The 18,974-nt window shown below is 45.2% G+C and overlaps 1 protein-coding gene across 5 annotated transcripts in view; it reads right to left on the bottom strand.

The window, feature by feature from the left end:
- Positions 1-18,974, bottom strand: part of LINGO2 (leucine rich repeat and Ig domain containing 2) — a 5,916,036-nt gene that overhangs the window by 4,132,229 nt on the left and 1,764,833 nt on the right. For all 5 annotated transcript variants that reach the window (XM_069630911.1, XM_069630909.1, XM_069630914.1 and 2 more), the window contains exon 5: positions 16,976-17,044. The gene's annotated coding sequence lies outside the window, so the exon portion shown is untranslated. The remainder of the gene's footprint in view (positions 1-16,975; positions 17,045-18,974) is intronic.

Genomic DNA, 18,974 nt, shown 5'->3' with positions numbered 1-18,974 from the left:
TTTACTTTTCATGAGATATTGTTTATAATTCAAGTGAAATACCTGAGAATAAGACATCTCTTTCTATCACTGACAAAGGCATGAGAGACATTTTTTCTTATCTTTTTAAACAAATTGCCCAGTTTAAAAGAGATGTTGGGGAAGATAATTAAGGTATAAATTCATATTTTGACAATTAGGCGCATTTAAAAAATAACACGTGGTATCAACACATGAAGAACGTGGGGAGGAACACATTGGATGAGAGCTGCTGTTTTTGTTCCCTTATACCTTATGCTTTGGAAACATCTGAAATATTCAGAGAAACAGAAGTATCAGTGAAAAAGGCACATTGCCTGATGTACCTTCCATCTTGCTTAACCAGAGGACAATTGCAAGGCAGGACAGCATCCATAGTGTGGGTGAATAAAGCAACATCCCAAAGAGAAGACAATATTGTGCAAGATATGAAGTCAAGAGTAAAGCAAGAGACAATGAACCAAATAATAAAATATGAGCATTCTAGAGTAAATAGCACAGGAATCAAAATCTAGGAAAATAAGATGTTACAATGGAAGGACAAGAACGGAAAGAAAATATGAGAATGCTAGGAAAGAGGTCAACTGCGAATTAAAGGAACAGCCCTTACTCCTAAAGGATGGACTGTAGGGTTCATTGGTTGCAAGGCATTGGCATTGATAGGACAGTGGGATGTAGTTGTGGTGAATTCAGAAAGGGAATGCAAGGATCAATGTCCTATGATTGCAAAGTTGTTAACATGGGTCAACAATGAGGGGGACCATTGCAGATCCTACCCGTGAAGAATGCATCCCTTTGCTTCAGAAATAATGCCAAGGTAAAAGTTGGTGAAAACCCCAATTGTGGCTGGGTTTTTGACGTACCAGGAATGAATGGAGGAAATGCAGTCCTGATGGACCACTACTGGGCCTGTGGATCAAGAGCATACGTGAAGTTTCCACCAGAATGTGGAGGAGTTTGTTCATTTTTGCTGATAGGCATACCAGCTTTAGTAGTACCACAAAATGTCCTGCAGAGCACAGACTTCCTGAAAATGGATGCACACCTAAGGAACCTCTGATGACGAAAGAGGGAGAACTATTTTTCGGTGAAATCAGTTGAAGCATATCATGACATTCCAGATGAACATATGTTGTTCAGCATAAAAGCAATGATATATACATCTATATTCATGGCAGGAATTCAGACTGCAGTAAACACCAAGTGGTTACAGAACACTAGGTGGGAGCTGCTACAAACAGGTATGTCCTGGACATAATGACAGCAGTGGAAGGAGGCATGTGCACCATGATCAGGCCTTCTGCTGTATATTCATACCTGCCCACGATGAAGAGAATGGAACCCTGACAGAAGCAATAACTACGCTGTCAACCCTGCAAAAGAAAATAGTGGATGAATTAGATGAGACATAGGATGAAGGAACTTGGTTGGCAAATGCCTTCAAACTACTTGGAGCAGTACTAGTGTTAGTGTTGCTGGGAATTCCGCCTTATAAGAATATTAATTGGGCAATGCCAGAAGACAGCAAAGAAAGCAATTGGAATGAAGATAATGATCAATGTAAATGCTGTGACTGATGAGCACACACAGACCGAAAACACTACCTGTGAGCACCTGAAAAAAAGTACACCTGCACCCCCAGGAACAAAATGTTGTTACCCTCGATACCATAAGAACTATGTAGGGCACTGGGTTTTCTGTCAACCAACTGGAGAGTGCTGCCACATGACATGGAGTGTGGATGAACATATAAAAAATGCAGGTGGTCTGGGGGGGGTGACTAAAATATGCATTTCGAAGACATTTTTCTGTTGAAGAAGAATGAAGATAATTGAGGAAGAGGAGGTGGTCTAGGACTCAACCAGAGGGTGGAATGCAGAGAAGCAGATGTGTATGTCACTGATAGACACTGTGCATGACACCAGTTTTCATCTGATTACCGCATTGAGTTTATGAGAGATGGTATGCACTCAGACAACTGTATCAAATCTACCCTCTTAATGAAGTGGTAGCAGGAGATTTGAAGACATCACTGAATATTGAGGAGTTGTAAAGAAGATCTGACAGTTGCACATTGATGTCATACAGAGAAGATACCATGATACACTGAAATGATATAAGAATACTTAGAGAATGAAGATGTAACAGATGAAACAAGAGTAAACATACGTACAAGTAAAAAGAAACCATATATCCAAAGAAGATAAGTATCCAGATCAATAGCGAATGTACATACGCAGAAACGCAAGGTATTTGACCCATATATAAGCTTGCTGCAGTAGAAAACATAATCCCAGTGAAGCAGCTGTGTCGAAAATTTTGACTCTGGTTCTCAATGATAATGAGCAAAGAGCTTGAAGCAGAGAGACCAGTGCTGCAGAGCTGACAGAGGGTGGAAATATAAATTCATGCATGATCAAATAATAGCTGCTGGTCAAAGATCAAGGAGGCCACAGCGGGAATCTACTAAAGGCTACAAGGGAGGTAATGAGGATAAGCAACATGCACAGGACATATTTCTCTTAGTTTAGATAAATGAGCAAACATTTACGAGTCGCAAGTTTTGACAATAAAATATGGAGAAAAGCCTGCGTGAGATGGAACAGCCAAGTCTCTAGAGGCCGAAGAGGGTAATGACACCCAAGATAATTGCATCAAATAGCACTAAATAAAAGGTGAAATGGACAAAATTGTGGTCTCCTCACATGTGGTGAAAGACCAGAAAACAATGCCTATTCATAAGCCCTGGCCGAAGATAACCATGTACCTTAACTCCCTTTAAAGTTCCAGAGAAAAGAACATCTAGACAGGTCAAGTACAAAGCAGAGGCCTTTTTCTGAGTCTGTCTGGTTATTTGGATCCAAGACTTTTTATTATGGTTATCCCATTCTGCGTATAGATACGCCCAAAAAGTGCTACTTCACACAAAGTGAATGGTAATGCTTTCCTAAAATTAATATGAGGAACTAATTTAACTCAGGATTAAAGAGACAGGATTACCCATTGCAAGTGGAACACCAATCAGCTAGCTCATAAAGGCTTGGTGTATGAATGCTGACAAAGGTGATCCATATAATTTTTTTTGGGCACAGTCAAATGGTGACAAAGAACTGCTGCACTCATCATGCTGGGTGACTTACATGTTCAGTATTGCAGGATGTCTTACGCTTTTCTGCCTTCCTGCTTTGTATGATATTGAACACGAATTCCTGCAGCGGACTCAGAACTGGGCATGAGTCAGACTAACGTGGCTGCCAAGAGAGAGCCATGCTAGTTACCAGATTCAGAAAAATCCATTGTCAGTGAACCATTACTACACCCCCTTTATAGTCTCTGGATTCTGACGTATGCTGATTTCTAGGCACAATAGCCATCTGGCATGCCCATGGAACATCAATCCCTGAGACATTGGTTGATACCCTGCCAGTTTTGAGGGGAATTGAATTTCAGCATGCATTGCAAGGTCTAGGCTCCTACCATGACCCCAAAGACTGTGGAGAGATGAATGTCCCTCCTTGAATAACAGGTCTTCTCATCAAGTAGCAAGTTAGGAGAAGGAATACAAACTGCATGACATGCTCAAAGGACGTAACAAACACACTTAAAGCTTCCAACATTCAGAAGACAATCGTCCCACAGTTCTAAATCCTTGTATTCCAAGACTACAATGACTCCAAAGAATTTTCCAAGGATTTGCAAAAAGGAGAGGGAAAGACACTCGGGGTATGAACCTGTATTATAATGTTACTGTTGCCACACAAAAAATGGAAAGGTTTTTTATGCATAGTCTCTGCCTGGTGTAAACTCACTAAGGGGTACTGCTACAACATTTTCTTGTTCTTACTGGGATTTTAACAAACACAATTCCTAAGAGCATTGCCCCAATCAAATAGAACCCCCAAGAGCTTGAATTTAAAAACAAGCTAAAAGGGGTATAATGCTCTGGTGGCTATTCAGTACTGCGCATGCCTGTTCTCCAGCGCTGCACCCCAGCCTCGCTGCCCAAGGCGCTAGATAGCTCAGTCTTCTGAGCCGTGGCTGCGTTCCTGCTTCCTCCTGCCCCCCCCATCTCTTGCTCTATTGTTAAAGGGAAAATGCTGCACAAGCTCTGAAGCAATCCCATGGCATAATTTACCGCAGCTGAGTGACAGGCCTATTGCACACGCTTGTGACCTGAATACACTATTGGTGCGTTGCAGTGTCCCGCAGAAAGTCAGGATCACAGGCAACAGAAGACCTGAATACACTATTGGTGCGTTGCAGTGTCCCGCAGAAAGTCCGGATCACAGGCAACAGAAGATTTTTGACTTTGAGAGCGTCGGAAGCGGCCACGGCACACGTCACATTGCAGGAGACCGAGCGTGTGTTGAAGGTGCGGCTTGACGCGGATTACGGGTCCTTTGAGTGCCTTCCTCTAGCGGCGAGGAGCCGGAGGCCGGAGGCCGGAAGCAGCAACTCGGAAACGCGAGATGCGCGACGGGGTGAGGCGGGGTGCAGCTGTGGAGACCTGGATGGATGCTGCTCTGATATAGGGGCTGCGGAGGGCCGAGAGAGCCAAGAAGTAGATCTGAGCCGAGCAGCGCTGACTCGTGGCTTAGACAGCTCCCTCAGCTCCCGCAAATCGCCTGCAACTTCCTGTGGGAACGCTGACGTGCACAGTAGGAAGAGGTACAGCGAGTGGTGAATTGAGGGAAAGAGCTGGGATTCCTCTCGCCTCTCCCCCACTCCCCCCCCCCCTTTTTTGCCACAGGAGCCTGGGCTGCAGCGCTCCCTCCTCCACCCCCACCCCCTCCCTTTTCCTCTCCCCCTGCCATCTGGTCTCTACTTCTGCTAGTTGGCACACGTGTTGTGCCATTGCATTTAGCCCAATTGCCTGGACCTTTCCCATATACCCCTCGCTCCCTTCCCTGCTTGGCATGTTAGTCAGAGGCAAGGGAAGGCGCAATCTATAAACGTGGATCCTATTAACTATACATACTGTGGATCAGGGATATTCTGGACCATTTGACTGAACCTAGGTCACAACTGCTGTGCCAATTGATTGAAAGTTTTACCGGAGCCTTTGCACCAATTGTGCTAACCATCTGAGGATTTCAAATACTCCCAAGATACTCAGCTCGCAATTCCCTATGTTTTGAAAGTGCCAAGGGAACATTATACACCACCAATAAAAGGCGATCTTATTGAGTACTCTATACACGGCGCATTCCCTCATTACCCTGATTTGTCAAGAAAGTGAAGGAACAAACTCACTATGCTAAATGCCAAGAAGTGTTCTGCCACGAGATACAATCTACGGAATCAAAAGGGCAGAACCTCTACCACAGGGCTGAACAAGGGTAAGGGCACGAAACCTGTTCTGAGGGAAAGAGGTATTATTACAGACTTTTTTCCACCTCCGCCTATTCCAAATCCCACAAGCCCACTGCCAAGCGAGGAGAAGGAGCCGAGCATTCACAGCAGAACGAACAACTCAGTGTGCCTAGGGGAGAGCATAATTGACAATAACTCACTACTAGACCTTTGCTTGTCTATGCAGAGAGCCATGACTCCGCTGCAGAGAAGTAACACGAGCAACCAAATTAATAGTTACCAACACCAGACGATAACCTAACAACGGGAAGCGTTAGACAGATTATCCGCTTCCCCTAATCTTGATGTCCACTTAGACTCGCAGGACCCCGAAAACAACAGCGATCATGAAGAAGGCAGTACAAGCCTGGGGGACTTGCAAGCCTCTGTTGCATCTGTACAATTCGCATTAAACATACTACTGAAGATGTGTGGGAGAATACTAGACATCACTCTCGCAATCGCAACAAGCGACACTGAGAAAAACATTTCAAAGGAGACCGAGCCGGAACTCATCAACACTAATACGCATGATGGCTCTGACTCTGGAACCCAGGACCCAAATACTACTAATAACTCGGAAATTTACCTCTCACGCAAACAAAGACGCCTGACAAAAAAGGCGATTGGAAGAAGAAAGCGTCAAATGGCAACAACCATACTACCAGATATAGCAGAGTCAGTGGAGGAAATCACGAGGCCAACAGTAGGCAGCACTCCCAAAAAGGGACAGAGGAAAACAAAACGGAGAGCGGCGCGTGCACGGAAACGCACTGCAGCAAAAGAGGGAAAGCTCACTAGCTGGCTCTTGAATGACAAATGCGACACCTTTAAATCAGCAATGGCACCAGAACCAGAATCATCCCTATGTGAAAAAGAACAGGACACAAACGTATCCCAGAATAACACAAACAATCTATCAGCTATTTCAATATTCTCGACCAACGAGCCCCAAATATCGACAGCTGCACCAGATGAGGACAAGGGCAATTACATAGTACCTAGGGGTGGAAGAATCTGCCTGATTAAAAATCTCTATCAATCTAGTAACCATGATTGGATCACCAGATCAGCATTGATGATTAGACTGCATTCCATCCCGCAGCTGAGAGTGCTACGATCCGAGGACTTTGCATTTGTCGAACCATTAGAAGTCGTGAATTCAAGTACATCGGCCCTCCATTGTAAATTCCTAGCTACCGCAGAGCTGCTGCGTAATTATAAAACCAACTTGAGGGAAGTTGACCTGGAAATAGATGCTGATCCTAATATCCCTGACCCCCAGTGGCCGACCCAGATGCCAAGTCCAATTATGGAAGGAAGGACCATAACACAGCTACCTAAAGATGACACTGTTCAGTTGGCAGATATACAGAAGGTGCTCAAATGTCTAATAGAGTCTCTACCAGCAATAACATCAAACCAATGAGATAAAACCATAATATCCTGGAACTGCCGGGGATTCAGCCATCTATTATCGCCTGATGGCTCAATTTCCTTATTAATGGGCCATACCTGCATATGTTTACAAGAGACGTGGCTTACCTCTCGGGCCCTGCTAAATGGGTACACCATACACCAGGAATTGGCAAAAAAGGGTCCAAGGGGAAGACCATATGGAGGCCTATTAATTGGCATTTTGCATCCACTAAGATCGACCCGCATTCACACGAAATTGGATGAATATGTATTAGCAGTTGAACTGGAGCTCCCTGGCAAAGATAAAACGGAACATGTTCTCTTAGTTAATATATATAATCCACCTGAATCTTCTCAGAGCGAGTTCATCCAGGAAGCTTGCCACGATCTGTTGATCAACTGGCTGACGGAGCCAAAGAAAAATATGGTAATCTTTGTGGGTGATTTTAATTGCCACTTAATTGGCGAGTCGAGTACCAGCAACAACCCCTTGCTGAAGAAAATAGGCAAATTGAAACATGGAAGTGTAAACTCGGAGGGACAGCTATGGCTTAACTTCTTTAAGTCATGGAACTTTGAAATTTCAAACGGCAGAACCATCAATGACTACCCGGGTAAACCAACATGGGGAAACTCTATATCTAGTAGCACACTGGATTACATATACGTGAGTCCCTCCATGACTACCTGGGTCACAGATATGAAGATCAAGGACAATGATTGGAGCGACCATGCTACTCTTACACTCTTTTTCAATTATATCACACAACACACATCGCTTAGACCTATTGGAGAGTTGAAGACGAACCATGCTCTCTCCAAGATTCGGTGGTCTGATAATAACATCAATCGAGCCACAGAATATACAACTAACTATCCCTATCTATGTCGCACAGAACTCTCAGCTATGACCAGCAATGAGATTGAAGAATGGATCGCAGCATTCTCAAACACCTTTGCAGCAGTTAAAACAAATATGCGGGCTCCTGAGACAAAGACCACTAACATATTCGACATTGAAATTAGAGACGCCAAACGAATTCTAAGAGCAGACCTGAGGAAACTACGTAAAGTATCGATTACATCGCACTATTATCTAACTTTAAGCAAGAAAATGAAAAACGCCTACAGAACATGGCTAAAGCAAAAACGCTATGCAATAAAACTGCTCAAATGGCAAACAACAGTCCAAACACTATGCACGGGAAACTCCCGATCCATATGGGGATTACTGAGCACGGCTCGTGGTGACACCAGTACCCCCTTAACCAATTCAATTGGTATTAGCCAATGGGAGGAATTCCTGAAAACCCGAAACGGTATGGATCAGGCAAAGTCTCAGGAGAGGGTTCACCAGGATCTACCTACGACCCCTTTTAAAGTGTCAGTCAAATCTATGATAACCAGGATAAAAAAGCTCAAATCCTCAAGAGCCCCGGGACCCAATGGCTTAGCAAATGCCGTATTAAAGAGCAACCCCGAATACTGGGCAGAGATACTCGTGATCCTCTTTGAAAAGATTATGAAGGAAGGTCAAATCCCTGAATCCTGGCAGACAGCAATCTTGATTCCTGTACATAATAGAGGCGACCGTACAGACCCTGGTAATTACCGTCTACTTTCCATGTTGGATTGCACGGGCAAGATATTTGCAGCATACCTCCTACAAGAACTCCAAACTTGGGTAGAGAGAGAAAAGATCCTTGACCGTTTCCAATGTGGATTTAGAAGCGGATATTCTACCACACACAATTTGGTAGTAATGGACATTCTCTGTAACAAAGCCAGAACATCAGGTAATCCACCGTTATACGCTCTGTTCATAGACTTTAGGTCCGCCTTTGATCTAGTCCCCAGGGAATTACTATGGGCCAAACTTGAAAAATTGGGATGTCCAAAAGAAATATTATATTATCTCAAATTATTGCACCACAATACCACAGTCTCCCTGAAGCTGGATGCTAAAGGGAATATGACTAATAAGATCAATCAAAACTGTGGTGTGAAACAAGGATGCGTTACGGCACCAATATTGTACAACCTGTTTGTTCACGACATACCTAAAATGCTATCACTGGAAAATAACTGCCCCCCTAAGATTGGACCCTCCCACTGTGTGGTGCTAGCATATGCGGACGACTTAGTCATTTTGGACCACACCATTAGCGGCATGCGAAGATCAGCTGAGGCATTATGGTCCTATACTAAATCAAATGGGCTGACGATTAATCTGAATAAAACACAGATGGTAATGTTCAGTGCTAAGAAGACAGCAAGAATCGGTCTAAACATATTTGGGACGGAAATCAAATATACCCCATACTACAGATACCTGGGTGTCGAGGTTGAGCCCAAGGGACAATATACCATCTGCAAACAAATTAGATCCACAAGGGCTGCCCAAGTCACAGCACTTATTTACCGTTTTTCTACATCTTATTCTGGTTATACCATCTGGGCAGCACGCCAACTTTACCTTCAGGTCTTAACACCGATGATAATCTATGGCCTTTAGGCACTACAATTGATAGACCTTGATTGGCTTCAAATCCTCGAAGGAAAATTCTGGAGAAAAATACTCGGCCTCCCGGGCTGTATCCCAATGGCCATCCTTAGATTAGAGCTCGGCCTTATTTCCTGGAAGTCTATTGTACTCAGGAAAAGAGCTGAACTATATCTAAAAGTAACATCGGATACAGCCAATTTATTGTTAACAGCGATCCACTGCGAAATTAACAAAGCGTCTTCATATTCTATTATGAAAAAGAATATTATCAACTACCTCGAAGCTATTGGCTGGACACAAAAACAACAAGTGGTCTCTACTCCTTTGCTGAGAGCGCTAGCCAAGAAATCTGAATTACACGACTGGATCAGCAATTTTGCGCATTTGGAAGATCTGAAGCGCTACAAATTTGTGCAATTCATGAATTACACTATTAAAAAACCATTACCATACCTGAATCTATGCCCTTCACCACGGCTATGACGATTCATTCTTTTGCTAAGGATCGATCAGCTACCTGTACTGGCCATAAGTGGGATTAAGAACAATCTCCCCCTACCTGAACGCTACTGCAGGCTGTGCAAGGACAAAACGGAACCTGAAACGGGCAAACACGTCCTTACTAGATGTGTCGCTATGGCAAAGGTCTATACAATAGTTTATACAGACTTTGTTCATAACTTGGAATATGTTGGCAGTAACGAATTCTGGCACAGAGCCGTCAATGCAAAGGGAAAAGGAATGAAATTATACATTGTTATGTATAATGTTTGGACGATTGCTGAGAAATCATTGGACATAAACATATAGCAAATGTCAACTCGGGGATGTCCCGTGGGAACGTCACTCCTAGGAAAAAAGGGAAAAACTAATATTTATTCATTGGTGGATTCATGGATTCCTTTCTACTAATCTATGCCTTTTATGCTATTATTTTTTTCTATCGACTCAATATGTCAATATTATTTTTAATGAATGATTGTTGTTCGAATGTAATTTCTTACGTCATGTGAAAAGCTTATAATAAGTTGTAACACATTAGTAATAAATAAATAAATAAATAAATAAATAAATAATCTACAGCAACCGTGTTCTGCGTCTCACACTGCACACTTCTTCAAACAAACAGTAGAAGCTCTTACAACTTTTTGTTAGACTCCAAATGACATGTCTGTTATGCATACAAAAAATGACTACAATCAAGTTACTTTATAACACTTGCTTTTCTGGGGAGACTTACAATTTGCAAATCTTATTTGTAAGGATTTCAATTTGTCCATGCTCGATTGTGAAATAATAAACATGTTTTGTCTCACATCAAATTGTATCTTGCAGTTTTAATATCCATATTTATAAAAAAAAGTATGTGTATGCAATATGATGTGCTTATAATTTCAGGTTTCTTACATCACAGGTTTTGAGAGCTCCCTTTCAGCCATGGCATATGCACCCTTTTTTCCCTACTTATGCAGCCCTACAACCTATTTCCCTTTGCAATGGGTGAGCAGTACAAGCTGATCCATCCAGCCCATGTGGCCTAAGTCCCACCTTCCTGTCAACCACTGCTAATCTTTTAGTGCCGTCCTGTTTTGCTGCCCCTTTATTCATACTTAAGCAGCCCTCCAGTCTCTTTTCCTTTGCAATTGGTGAGCAGGTGCAAGCAGATAATGCCCATGTGGCCTAAACCCCATCCTCCTGTCAAACACTGCTAATCTGTTGGCACCTTCCTGTTTTGCTGCCCTTTATCCATACCTAAGCAGGCCTCCAGACTCTTTTCTTTTGCAATTGGTGAGCAGGTGCAAGTGGATCTAGGTCATGTGGCCTAAGTCCCACCCACCTGTCAATTACTGCTAAACTGTAGGCACCTTCCTGTTTAGCCACCGTTTTCCACTACATAAACAGCCCTCCAGCCTCTTTTTCTTTGCAGTTGGTGAGCAGGTGAAAGTGGATCTAATTCACGTGGCAAAAGCCCCACCCACCTTCTTAACCTTGCCTCTCCTTTCTGCTTTCCTTTCTGCTTTTAACTCTTTGATCAAGAGCATCTCTCATCTGGTCGTCCGAAGTGAAGGGCAGATGAATAAAAGGGCAATTCCTGTTTGGATCTGTTCGGACCGGGAGAACCTAGGGCCCAACCCCGGCTGAGACAACAGGTATGCATGCTCTGTCATGTGTTTTCTCCCTTTGTCCGCACAGGCAATCCCCACCATCACCAGGCAACACCCCTCATCTAAGGCACAGAACGTGCTTGGCAGCAACCTCAACCACAGCAGCCTCAAACCCATCACCACACCCTCACCATCCACAACACAGATGTTGATGCTCAGCAACATCCCCTCAGCTATCATCTATGCAGCAGTTTTTGACGACCTCATCACTACACACAACCTTGATATCATCTTCATCACTGAGACCTGGCTGAAACCCACCTCCACCCACATCCTAGACATTCTTGTCCTCGACGTCTACATCTTCCAACACAGAGACCTGCTAAACAATGCACACACAAGCCTTGCAGTCCTTTACAAGTGTCAGGATCCAAGATTGGAAACATTGGAATCGCTGGCGTTTCCGGCGGTGAGCGGTCGAGTCCTCACCCAACATGGTGCCAGAGCTTATATAATCTGGCTCCGCCCACTTCTCGGCGCGTTGTATCTGTTGTTTCACTCTCTCATTGCTCCGACTTTTGGATTATCGCCATCCCGTGTATTACTCTTCTAGTCTTTATTCCCCTTGTTCCTTCCCTGTATCTCTTTTCCTCTACCTTTACTGTTGTCTTCGTGCTCGCTAACTTTCTACTTTTTGTTCGAGGTTGCCGCCGCTAATTCTGGTACGGTGCCTCTCCGCTTCCCTGTTCTTCCCTCGCTCTAACTTTCAATGTACCTTTTTTCTTAACGCCACTGCTGCCTGGTCTACATCCTTACTCCGGCCACGAGGGTGCTTCTTCGCACTGTGCTCCGCGTCCGTGAACAGGAGCTTCCCAGCTGGTCTCGCTATCGGCTGTTCTCTCAGCCCTTCTGTCTGGTGTTTTCTTTCTTTAACGGGCATGGAGGCGCTGCGCTTCGCCGCTTCTGCGTTCCCTTGAGCCCCTGTTGCTAATCCTACCTTCCTGCCTTTTCGGCGTGCTGCCTTCCGGCGGGTTGTTCCTTTCCGCTCCGCCGTGGTGGTTCAGCGCTGCTTCTGACTACTTGGGGCATTCCTGCTTTCCTCTCCCTGACTTGGCACAGTAGTCCCTTCCTGTTGTATCTAACTCCTGTGTATCTTTTCTTTACTATACCTTCCCTTACCTACCTTTCTCCCACGGTCTGATACCCTTCCACTCCGTATCTTGGCATTTGCTTCTTGGATTCCTGCCTTCAGCTACACTGAGTACGTCATCATACCTGGTATCTTGGAACTGCAACCTAAAGATCTGTACCATCTAAAGGACCTGTCTTCGGAACCCATCTACGGACTAGGGTTTTTTCTGCCTTCGGGCTTTTTCCCTAGAGCTGAGGCTGGCCCCCTGGCTTCCCCGGTGACAGGTCCACTCCTCTGTCAAGGTGGCCTCCGGAGGGGCCAGACCTTACCTTCACGAAAAGACCAGAACACCGAAAGGCAAGGGGGCAAGGGCTAAGGAGAAGCCCGGCAAGATTGAGACGGACCCTTGCGAACTTACCTCGGAGGAGTCAGGTGAGGAGAAAGGGGAGGTGGACTTGGATCTTGACAACAAGACCTTGTGGTACTGCACCAGACTTGACGTTGGCAATATTGGCTCCTTCAAAGTCCTCACAGGCAACTTCCGGCTCTCCTCAACGGACAGAGTCACCTTCCATCTCATCTGCAGACTACAAAAGCCCGACACTGCCTTCTTTAGAGACTTGACCGACCGGTTCATTACCATGTAACTCACGCATGCCAACAGCATCTGAATAGGTGATTTTAACCCCCAGGCAACAAGGTCACCAAACTGAGGAAGGAAGATCTCCTCTGACTTCTCAACACGCTCTACTTCACACAACACACAAAGGACCCAATGCATTAGAAAGGTAACATCCCCGATCTAATCATCACTGCACTGCAATTCCTCCCCTACAGCTTTCCTCTCCTGCTTGACTAGGTTGACCACCTGGCCGTGACTTTCAAAATCCTTCTTACCACCCCAATCAAGCACTCCCAGCAGAAACCGATCAGACAAACATTCAGGTCTTTCAAGAACCTTGCAGTGGAAAGCCTCATGGAAGACCTCACCGACTTCCATCTCACATGGAGCAAACAACCCCAACCAAACTGTGACTCTCTACTGGAAGCACTCAATGCCATGCTCTCAGTCTCCATTCACTGACTCACACCGCTGAAACAACCCACCTGCAAACCGAAACCCCAAAACGGTCAGCACCCTTGTGCATGCAAGAACTCAGCAAAAGAGTCATCAGGAAAGAAGAGAAAACCTGGAGCTGCTCCAGGATCGCATCCCATGTCGCACACCTCAAGGAACTCTGAGCAACCAGCTGACAACTAATCATCACAGCCAAGGCCTCCTACTATCAGAACCCCATAGCAGAGGCCAACAACAAAAGCAGAGCCCACTTCATAGCGGTCAAGCACTGTATTCAACCTGCTAACCGACCCTGCCATATCATACTCCATCAACAAAATCAGCAAGATTCACCAGCACATAGACACCAGCTAAGCATCCACAGGGGCACTTCATGTCGATCCTTGCAAAATCTCCACACCCTGGACAACATTCAAGATCCTCTCTATAGATGACCTGATAGAAACTCTGGCCAAACTCAAAGCCACACTATATACAGACAACATCCTCCCAGCATCCATACTCAAGACCCCCCCCCCCACAGAAGCTCTCCTTCCCTACCTGGAGATCATCAACAGTTCCCTAACTCAAGGCACCTTCCCACTGACCCTAAAGACAGGAAAAATCATCCCTCTACTAAAGAAACTCACTGTTGATCCTGACAACCTAGGTAACTATCGCCCCATCACCCATCTCCCCTTCCCAGGTATGATAATTGAAAAAGCGGTAAATGCGCAATTGCAGCAACACATTGACACCAACAATCTCCTCCAAACCTACCAATCTGGGTTCAGACCCAGAAACAGCATGGAGACGGCAACCATACAGGAAGTCAACCATGCCCTCAACATCTTTGACAATGGCCACCCCTGCCTCCTGGATCTACTCAACCTCTTGGCCGCTGTCAACACAGTAGCCCTCCAGACACTCACAGATACACCACATCAGCGCTTGCGAATCAGCGACCTTGTCCCGAGCTGGTTGAAGTACTACCTCGTCAACTGCCAGCATGTTGGTCTGATGGATTCCTCTAAATCACCAATGCTACCTGTTACCCAGTGATCTTCAGTCTAAACATGGAACCGCTGGGAGCACTCTTAGCTACACACAACATCCACATCTACCAATACACAGATGAGACACAGCTATACCTCAAGATCAACTCCATCAAGGGCATCCATAGGTTCAAAACATGCCTCTCGCTCATCCAGTCTTGGATGCCCAGTGCATACCTGAAGTTTATCCCCTCTGAGATCGAATATCTACTCCTCACCAAAAACACAGAGCACCCAGACATACAAACCTGGCTATCAACCAGGAACTCTGAGGGCTTCACACCTGAGCTCACCTCCGGTGCCAAATCCTGTGGTTCCACAAACACCTCTCCTTGAAGACACATATAGCTAAGACATCTCAGATTGCTTTGTATCAACATTCACCCCTGTGGCAGGTCAAGCCCTTTCTCCGTCCGGACAATTTTACATTCACCATTCAAACATGGGTCTTATTCCACCTGCACGGGGGCAATGCCCTCCTCCAGGACCTCCTGTGGTCCTCCCTTGGGCCCCTGAGAAGTGTCCTACACCCAGCTGCACACCTCATTAAGGGTCTATGCAGATACAACCACATCACCTGGACCTCATCAACGTTCACTGGCTCCCGCTGCTCACACAAATAGCCTTCAGGTCTTTCTGTATCATCTATAAGGCAGTCACACTCAATTCAGCCAGCTACCTTGCAGAGAAACTCAGCATCACCTGCGGACAGCACACCACCAGAAGCCAGGACATGTGCACACTTGAAATTTGCTATTGCAAAAAGGAAAGGACCAGAAAACAAGACTTCTCTGCCTATGCCCCAAAGCTATCGAACCTCTTCCCCGTCAGATTCAGATTTGCCCACACGCTCCTACAATTCAGAAAAGAACTCAAGACCCACCTCTTCAAGGAGTCTCTCATCAACACCTAGGTCATCACGTTGTTCAACTCGCCACTTGACCAGCTAGACGCGTCCACCCCTCTCCTCTCTGCCACCCTGTACAGCTGTACCCATCCTCTGTACCCTCTGTATCCTACCCTCACACTGCATATGTGTTCTGTTGATACCTCTGAAAAAAGCACTGCTATACATCTGCTCTGTTGTATACCTCTGTAAAGTGCTCCGTTGCTTCTCAAAGCTTGGTTAACACTCACTAAATACAATAATAATAATAATAATAATAATAAGTACATCACTAACTTGATTGTTTTCACACTCAGCAACTATTATGAATGCAGATGTATTGTGTGCGCCAGTAGAGAAAACCTTTGCCTCTGTATTGGATATATATAGCATGAACCTAGCTCCCCACTAGAGAGAGTCAGGGGTGGTGAGACCAATTGAAAAGGTTCACGGAAGGGTGCCAGGTTCACGTGTATTATCTCTGCGGGATATGCATATATATTTATATTTGAATTTAAGGAGGGTGCTTTCTTCATTCCATCTTATACGTGTAACAGAGAACAACTCAATTAGGCAATAGTGGTATCAGTTAATTACAATGGGCCTCATTACGACCCAGGCGGTAAGTTACCGCCTGGGCCGTGACTTTACCACCATGGCGTAAACTACGTTTACGCCATGGTGGTTGGCGGACTTACCGCCCCATTCCGACCTTGGCGGGGCGGTAAGTCCCCAATCCCCATTTACCCTTCCCCATTCCCATTTTTGCCCCATAGGGCATAACGGGAGTGGGGAAGGCGTTAATTACGCCACCGTAAATTACGGTGGCGTAATTAACTCCATGGTCCCTTAGCGCCATGGATTTTAACACCTGCTAAAAGCAGGTGTTAAAAGCGCCATGGCGCTAAGGGACCTCGTACTCAGGCGGTAAGGGGCGGCGCTGTTAACGCTGCCGTTAACCCCTTACCGCCTGGGTCGTAATGAGGCCCAAATTAACATTGTCTATTAAAGCTCAAACTTTGCCTTGGTCACAGTAATGACAAAAAGGAATCTCGAATTAAATACATAAATATGTTGCCGTTAGCCCTAAGCCCACGTATATCGTGCAGGGCTAACCGGTAGTAGCAGTCCGGCTATTCCACTACTAATGCTCTTGCTTAGATAAGAGACAGAAACAGGTCCTTTCAAGGTAAGCTTTCTGAACCGTTGGCACCCGCCGCCATTCTGAAAGAGTCTCTGGCCCTGGGCTGTGAAACATGCTGCAGTCAGAGGAGCTCCAAAGCGAAACGACTGAACAAGCACGCAAATGTGCTGACCAGGCACACCCACCTGCCTATGCTCCTAGGAGTTCACATATTAGCCGGTGCGGTGCTGCAACAACACTTGTCTTTAGCAAGCAATCAGCAATCCCCAGGCAGATGCGGATTTAATGGGCCGGGCCCTACCTGCTTTTTCAGAAATCGGTTTCCAGCGGTGAAGACGTGAGATGTCGGCGAAGAGCTGTATTCATTCTCCTGGAGAACAATAAAGAAAAAACACATCTTTAACAAATGGCTGTAATAGAAATGCTTTTTGACCTGTGCTTTGTTTGCTGAGCGGAAAACACAAGCTCAGCAGAAAAGCCCAGGCTGCCTCCGTAGGCCAAAAGCACTTCCTACAGAGTTGCAATGTTTTCACTTTGTCATCCATAATGCTGTCAATTAAAAATGCAAACAACACCTCGCTGTAAGTTAGAGCAGTAGCTTCGCCCTGCAGACATAATTAATGCCCATAAGACAATGTGACCATCAGCGTTTTAAACAGAAGCACACTCAAGATAATACACAGAGCACACCGTTCCTTTGAACATGCACGAAGGACCTTTGCTCCATGTTCTGCTTCGCAGGCATAGACACAGGCTTAAGACACGAGATCAGGTCCAGGCCCGCCCCCTCTAACACCACGATGACAATGAAATGCCTACTCTAGCCTGGAGATGAGACATTCGCGCTAATGTATGTGCCGAAACATTTCACCACAAGCAATACTCATTCTGAAGAGGGCACAGAATGGGTCAGATGCAGGAAAAGCCACAGAAATGAGAGTACCACAGATGTTCCCACATCGGTGCCATGTTGGATTGCATTGCCCGCACTGAGCAGAGCAGAAACTCTCTGAGAAATCTGCTCCCCAGGTTTTCACCACAACGAGCGGGGGACCCGGCATACATAGCCATGTCATACATTGATGCTGGCGAGGAGGCATAAATCATAGATGACATGTTTAGCTCATGGTTTTCCCATATGCAGTGATCACACATTGTAATGAAGTAATGAAGGCCGCCATTATTTTTCATGTAGGCCCCATTTAATCAACTCCACTCTGTGCACAGGACAGATCAATTCAGACTATCCACTTAGAGCATAACATGTCATGGCAACGTGGGTTCCACCCAAATTGCTGGGCTGTGTCTGTTATTGCTCTGTGTGGGCAATGAGAAGAATCCAGCTGAGTGGCCCCTGACGGCGGTACAAAATGTGATAGTAGTCTTCATCCATATCTAACTGAGGCCAGAGTATTGAAAATGCTAATACAATAATGAACTGAATTACCCTTTGGCCTCGTATGTTTCCATTTGTCTAAATTGTGTCTTTATTGCATTCATTTTAGTGTGCACCATGGGTAGGATGACACTGCTGTGATACATAGGCGAAATACATTCTCCTGTTTCCAGTTTATATGTGTGATAAAATGACTATTGCTCTACTGGAATACAGGGATGAGCAGTGGTTTCTAAACTCCGACGCAGACCCCAAACAACTACTAACCCCAGGGGCGTAGGAGACATATAAAATCTGGGGGGGACAGGGGACATCTTGGGGACTTTGCTTTATTTATTTATGTATTTATTGTGTTTTAGTAAAAAAAACTGGACTTTTCCTAAAATTAGAATTAAAATAGCAGTACGTATTAAATTACAAAGATCACTGTATAAAACAAGAGAAAAGAAGAAAAGAAAACAGAAGAAGGATGCAGCAGCAAAGAACATGTTTTTGTATGTTGCATTTCTGGATTTTTCATCTATGACTATGAGCTCATGGTAAGAGAGAGGAAATAACAATTACTTCCAGCGGGCCACAGCAAGGATGCCAGCTCGTTAAGAGGCAGATCACCTGTAAGTGGACTCCTGCCAAATAAAGGAGTTGCAGCCTTTTCTACCAACTGCAAGTTGCTACTTTTTTGTGTGGTGCAAGGAGATGTGTGTGTCTCTTGGAATGGAAGGATGGGGGTTTCAAAGAAAGAGGAAATCTTGTTTGTACCTCTGAGTAAGCCCTGTTATGGGAGTAGAGGGACCAGGTGTGTGATGTTGCAGCTTTGATTGTCCTGTGGGGAGGGGTACAGCAAACAAGGAGGATGAGCGATCGCAAGCCCACTGCCTTATAAACACTCCCCAGGTCCGCAGCC

This window comes from Ambystoma mexicanum, chromosome 6q, assembly GCF_040938575.1.
Source record: "Ambystoma mexicanum isolate Mex_15411 chromosome 6q, UKY_AmexF1_1, whole genome shotgun sequence".
Classification (NCBI taxonomy): Eukaryota; Metazoa; Chordata; class Amphibia; order Caudata; family Ambystomatidae; genus Ambystoma; species Ambystoma mexicanum.
The sequence above is the reverse complement of the archived record's forward strand: the minus strand, read 5'-3'. Positions and strand labels throughout refer to the sequence as shown.